The sequence below is a fragment of the Lagenorhynchus albirostris genome, chromosome 12 (genome assembly GCF_949774975.1).
Source record: "Lagenorhynchus albirostris chromosome 12, mLagAlb1.1, whole genome shotgun sequence".
Classification (NCBI taxonomy): Eukaryota; Metazoa; Chordata; class Mammalia; order Artiodactyla; family Delphinidae; genus Lagenorhynchus; species Lagenorhynchus albirostris.
The window spans coordinates 63,660,559-63,666,869 of record NC_083106.1 but is presented as its reverse complement, the minus strand read 5'-3'; positions in this window follow the sequence as shown (position 1 = coordinate 63,666,869).

Sequence of the window (6,311 nt, the reverse complement as noted above, 5' to 3'; positions counted from 1 at the left end):
ATTTATGAGGTATCATGTTAAGGGTCTTTATAGATCTATTTAATCCTCCCAACAGTCTTTTGAGAAGTGCATGGATGACAGCAAACGTAAGCAGGCACCAGACTCACCTGCAGTGCTTGTTAAACTACAGCTTGCTTACCCCTCATTCCCAGAGTTTCTGACTCAGTGTTGGGGGCAGGGTAGTCGAATTTTCATTTTTCAAGAAATTCCGAAATGATATTGATGCTGCTAGTCTGGAAACCACACTCTCAGAATTGCTGGATTAGAGAAAAATTTATAACAAATAAATATACTTATCATTAATGGTTACATAGTGCGTGCAAAGCACCGTTTTAAACTTTTTAAAAATTAATTTATTTATTTATTTTTGGCTGCGTTGGGTCTTCTTTGCTGCACGCGGGCTCTCTCTAGTTGCGGTGAGCGGGGGCTACTCTTCGTTGTGGTGCGCGGGCTTCTCACTGTGGTGGCTTCTCTTGTTGCGGAGCATGGGCTCTAGAGCGCAGGCTCAGTAGTTGTGGCGCACGGGCTTAGTTGCTCCGCGGCATGTGGGACCTTCCTGGATCAGGGCTCAAACCTGTGTCCCCTGCATTGGCAGGCGGATTCTTAAACACTGTGCCACCAGGGAAGCCCCTGCTTTAAACATTTTGTGTAAATTATCTCATTTAATTCTTACAACAACCCTGTAAGATAAAAATTATTAATATCAGCCCAATTTCACAGATGAGGAAACTGAGGAACAGGCCAGTTAAGTGACTTTCCCAAAATCACATGCTTTGCAAGTCTGTTACTCTGTTGGAATATAAACCCAGCATGAACTCTAAACTCTCCCCACTGTGCTCATGGTTGGGTGCCTCCATGTGCTAGTTATACTTAAGGTATGGATTCAGTGATGAACAAGACTGACAAAATCTCTGATTTCATGGAAAGAAGGACTGGACTTGCTTTACCTTGGAATGTGAAATATCAATTGAAGCATGAAGAATGAGAAGGAGATGCCCACCCAAAAAGCCAAGGGAAGGACTGCATAGGCAGAGAGAACAAAAGCAAAGGGTCTGAGCTGACACACAGTGGCATCTGAATACTGGAAAGCCATTGTGTGTAGGAAGAGTGGTACAGAATGGGGTCAGAGAGATGCCTGGGCCGGATGACATAGAGCCTTGCAGGTCATTGTAAAAAGGTTAAACTTATCTTGAGGGCTGTGAGAAGTTGTTGAAGGGTTTTAAGAAGTAGCATGATCTGAATTTTGCCTTTAAAAAGATTATGTTTGTGACTGCAATGAGAAGAATAAGCTACTGGAAGGCAAGTTTAGAACAGGAAGATCAGTCAGGAGACTATTGGAAGAGTCAGGATGAAAGGTGATAGAGCTTGGATGATATATCAGAGGAATCACAGAACACATCACACAAAGTACATGATTAATAAATGGCAGCAATGATTATCATAATTAGTCCAAGGAGGATCTGTTTGTCCCCTCTGTAATGTTCTTGTCAAGCCATCGTTAGGGACCGCAGCTACCATTGCTCCCTTACCTGACGCGCTTGGGTTGGTCCTTACTTTCCCAAAGAGCAGGAAGCTTTTCTCCTACTAAAACCAGATTGTCCAGAATTATAATAACTTTTCTTAAAAAGCATTTTAGACACCGCATTACTCAATCTCATTATTTGATACTAACTACAGCATTTTAAAGATTCTTCTATTAGCATAAATTAGTAAGTATAATTAGATGAAATCATTTTTTCCTGATCTTTGCTCTCAGACATAAAGTTAGTGGTATTTGTGAATAAAAGTGGTAATGGATTTAAGTTACTCTATTTCCTAAATTCTAAGAGGTTCCTACTTCTTTTAATAACATTTTAAAGTGTTTGGGATTGGGAACCTTTCACAGTTGATGTGCACAATGAATGGGATAGCATTTTATTGTTTCCTGAAAAATTGTTATGAAATAGACAGCTAACACATTCTTACAATCATGAAATAATGGTGATTTTAAATAATACATACATAAATAAGAAAAAACCCTCATAATCCCAAACCATTATTGATTAGTAAATGACAGCTTTCTCAGCAACAGCGAGGCAGTTTGAACATGACTTTTTACTTTGCAACATACAATGAATATAACAGATACAAGTTATATATTGTAGAAATTGATAATATTGAAACATATCTCTAAGTGAAAGTCCTCCAATACTATGAAAAATTTGCCTCTCATGTAATTTATGAAGAAAAACTTCAGGTTTTTAATTTAAACTGTGGTCTCAATAAAGACTTCACTGAGAGAGGCTGTTGTCCAAATTTGCTAAGAGAATGAGCACAACAGAATGTTGAAATAATGTGATTAACTTCTGGCTTAGAGAGAGACCCTCAGAAGGACTGTATCAATGTCCAGATTTTTCTCAATGTAAGGCTCATGGGCAGGTACCTCATGGAAACCATTATCATATCCTTTAGGGATTAAGAGCTAAGAAGGTCAGGAAAATTAAATAATACATATTATTCTATATTATAGTGGAGAACTGTTGTGTAGTATAATAAAGCTATGGGAAAGAACACAGGTAACATTATGCCCTGTTTTTAATAAAATCTATATGGAAGAGTACTGCCAACCTACAAAATGATTAGCATAACAATACCAAACAATTGTCATAGAAGTAGAAGTACATCATGTTTTCCCATTAAATATATTTTTAAAAATTTTATTGGGGTATAATTTACAATGTTATGTTACTTTCAGGTGTACAGCAAAGTGAAACTGTTATACATATACATATACCACTCTTTTTTAGCTTCTTTTCCCAGATAGGCCATTTCAGAGTATTGAGTAGAGTTCCCTGTGCTATACAGTAGGTTCTTACTAGTTATCTATTTTATATATAGTAGTGTGCATGTGTCGAGTTATCCCTCCCCCCAATTGAATGTTTTTAAAAATTGACATGTGAAAAGGTCTTTGAAAAAGGTAGAAATTTCCACATTGATTTCCATTATAATATCAGATATAGTTTTTTTCCTATCACTTTAGTTATCTTCTGTCACTTTAGCTTACTTTCTTTGCTATCTAGTTTCTTTTAAACAATCAAGTGTATAAATACTTTACATGGAATACTTATCATAAATTATTTTTAATACAGATGGGTGCCACTAATTAAATTTCTCTAGTCACCTCTAATATTCAAAGACACTCTGAAATGAGCTAGCTAATAAATGTGATATCTGAAGGCAGAGAACCTCTAACAAAATGACTTAAGTTGTATGTGGTAAAAGAGAGCAGTTCTTGCCTCTCATATTCAATGTTCTAGCCATGAGCAGGAATCATGAAAATTACTCCATTAGTGTCAATGGTTGAAAAATAATGTCACCTCTTTATGCTTATATGAAGCACTGAATATTATTCAGAAATCTTGCCTGTAAACGCATTCTTTCTACCTGAGAGATATTGCACATGGTTGCTCTTTATTTCCCTTTCCAATTCTATAGTTTAACATAAACGATCAATTCATTACACAGTATGTTTCATAAAATATATACAGCATTTACATTTTCATTTGTTTCCCATTTTGTCCACAATGTCTTTTGTAATATACCATAGTGAGCAAAAATGACCTTTTTTGCTATTCTCTTTATCCTAGGTTTGAGTTTTTCCTTTTATTTCCCCTAGAGATAACTAAAAGGGAGAAATTCAGGAGGTATAGATTAAAATGCTGTTTCCTAGGATAATGGCCTTCCTGTTTTAATTCAGTCAATAAATCAGTGCTTTCCCTCCAAAATAGTGTGTTTCCTTAGAGAAGTAAATGGGCTCATTCCCTATGCAGAGCTCAGTAGGAACATAATAGAGAACGTTTTGACAGGGTATATAGCCATGGTTCAAACGTCAACAAGCATTACAAGGTTGAGTTCAGAAAGAAAAATAGAGTAAGTGAATAGATGAAGTGAACATATTTATGAGCTATAACAGAAATGGTGTGACCGACAAAAGCTGTTTGTAGAGAGCATGGAAAATCATATAGTTTAAGACACAGCTTAGCTTTCTTTGGTTCCTCTTGACCTCACTCCACTCATTCAATCAATGAGGAAGGTCAAGACTGGTAGTTATCTCCAAATCGTATCCCAAATCCCACTCTTCAATTCCTTCCTCTAAAAGATCTGTGTGTAAATCACCATCATCTCCTAGCACCTTTCTTCCACTCTGGCTTCCTGAAGTAGCCCACACCCCACACCATCCCCAAACCCACACCCGAGAGCCAATTATCTTCATATAACAGGCTTTTCTAGTTCCCCCTGCATTAAACCCTTTCTTGGTAACAGTGGTCATTAGAATAATGAATTTTTTTTTACCAATCGTTCAATCCCAGTATAAGCTATGCCCATGTTCCTCTGTCTTCATCTCACACCCCTATGCCCTTGTCTCTTAAACCCCAGGCACTTCTGTTCTTGGAATATGAAAAGCTTGTTTCTACCCTGGGGTTTATTTACTAGTTGTTTTTTTTTCCCTGAGATACTCTACATCCTGATTTTTGCATCCCGTGAATGCCCTTTCTTCAGCCTCTTCTTTTCATTAGATCTCAGCTTAATCTTCATTTCCTTGTAAAGAATTTCCCTGACCCCTTGATCTTAAGTAGGCCTCTTTTTCAATCCAGTTCATTGCCTTATTTTATTTCTCTGTATAACACTCATCGATAAAATATATTTTCTTCTTTACGTCCTGGTTTTGGTCTAATTATCACCTGCTTCCCTTCCTCCACTAATTAGAGTGTAAGCTCCACAAGGGCAGGAACCTGGTACACTGCTCTACCTCCAGGCCTAGAATAGTGCTTAACATATACAAAGGGCTCAATGACTGTTTTTTGTTTTTTTTTTTTTCCGGTACGTGGGCCTCTCACTGTTGTGGCCTCTCCCGTTGCGGAGCACAGGCTCCGGACGCGCAGGCTCAGAGGCCATGGCTCACGGGCTCAGCCGCTCCGCGGCATGTGGGATCTTCCCGGACCAGGGCACGAACCCGTGTTCCCTGCATCGGCAGGCGGACTCTCAACCACTGCGCCACCAGGGAAGCCCCAATGACTGTTACTGAATAAATGAAGAGTGCCTTCTTATTTCTGCTCTTTACCCATTAAAGTAGGATCCTCAGTGATGTGCCAAGGTTAGTTATATCCTTTGGAAGGTTATCATTTCATCATATCTAGATAGAGATGCTAGGTGGGCTCATAGAGCATTTACAATTTATAAATTGACCGTTTTTATTTGTCTTAATTTATTGCAATTAGCATTTACTAAATACAAGCTTACTGAACATATAATATCAGTTGGCCAAAACGTTTGTTCGGGTTTTTCTGTACGATGCTACAGAAAACCCGAATGAACTTTTGGCCAATCCGGTATGAACAAAAAACAACCTCAAACTCATGTATAATTTGAAAAGTCTCAACCAAATTGAATAAATATTTAGTCCATGTGCTCAGTAATCATGCTGATGTTTGCTAAATAATATTCTTATCTTCTCCTTTATTCTTTGTTAATTTATCACTAACACTTATTCTAGTTCTATCCATCTCTGTATATTTGTTGTTTATTATATAAAACCTAAAACATTAAATATTTTAATGATGTGCATAGTTAATGTTGTAACTAAATATTACCAAAAAAAGTTTCCTTTTGTGTGTGTGTGTAGATATTGCAGACAAGTCCATTTTGGATAAGACTGACAATTTGGAATTCTTCCTGTTATGTTTTCAACACCTGACCTTGGAAATCTGACAAGCTACAATTTAATCTCCTATAGAGGATATAGTTAGAGACAGACTGACATATAAGAATCTAATGTCTCTCCAAATGCACACCAAATGTTTATATTCTACTGCCCACAATCTCACCAAAGATTGCTACAATCAATCCTTTAAAAGGGAGATTTTATATATTTCAAGCAAACCTGACACCTGGAAAACCTAAAATTACACACAATATAAATAAGGGCATCGTTATACAGTGAACAGTTCTAAACAGAATAGAACTACAGAATTTTTACCTGAAAATTTCCCTTAGAAACCGTCTAGTTTAACTATCTCATTGTGTCGTGCAGGAACCAGAAACCCCAAAAGAAAAAAAGTAGATTTGAAGTAGATTTGGGAAAAGTAATAGGATAGTATCTAAAAACTAGGTTACTTGTTCATTCCCCAAATCCAGGAAGTATTTAATTCTTGGTATATAGTATGTACGCAATAACTATTTGTTGAGTTATTGTTCAAGGATAATGTTGTCTTTATTCTATGTTAAAAAAATCACAGGTACATGTCACATAAAGAAACCTCTGAGTGTTTATA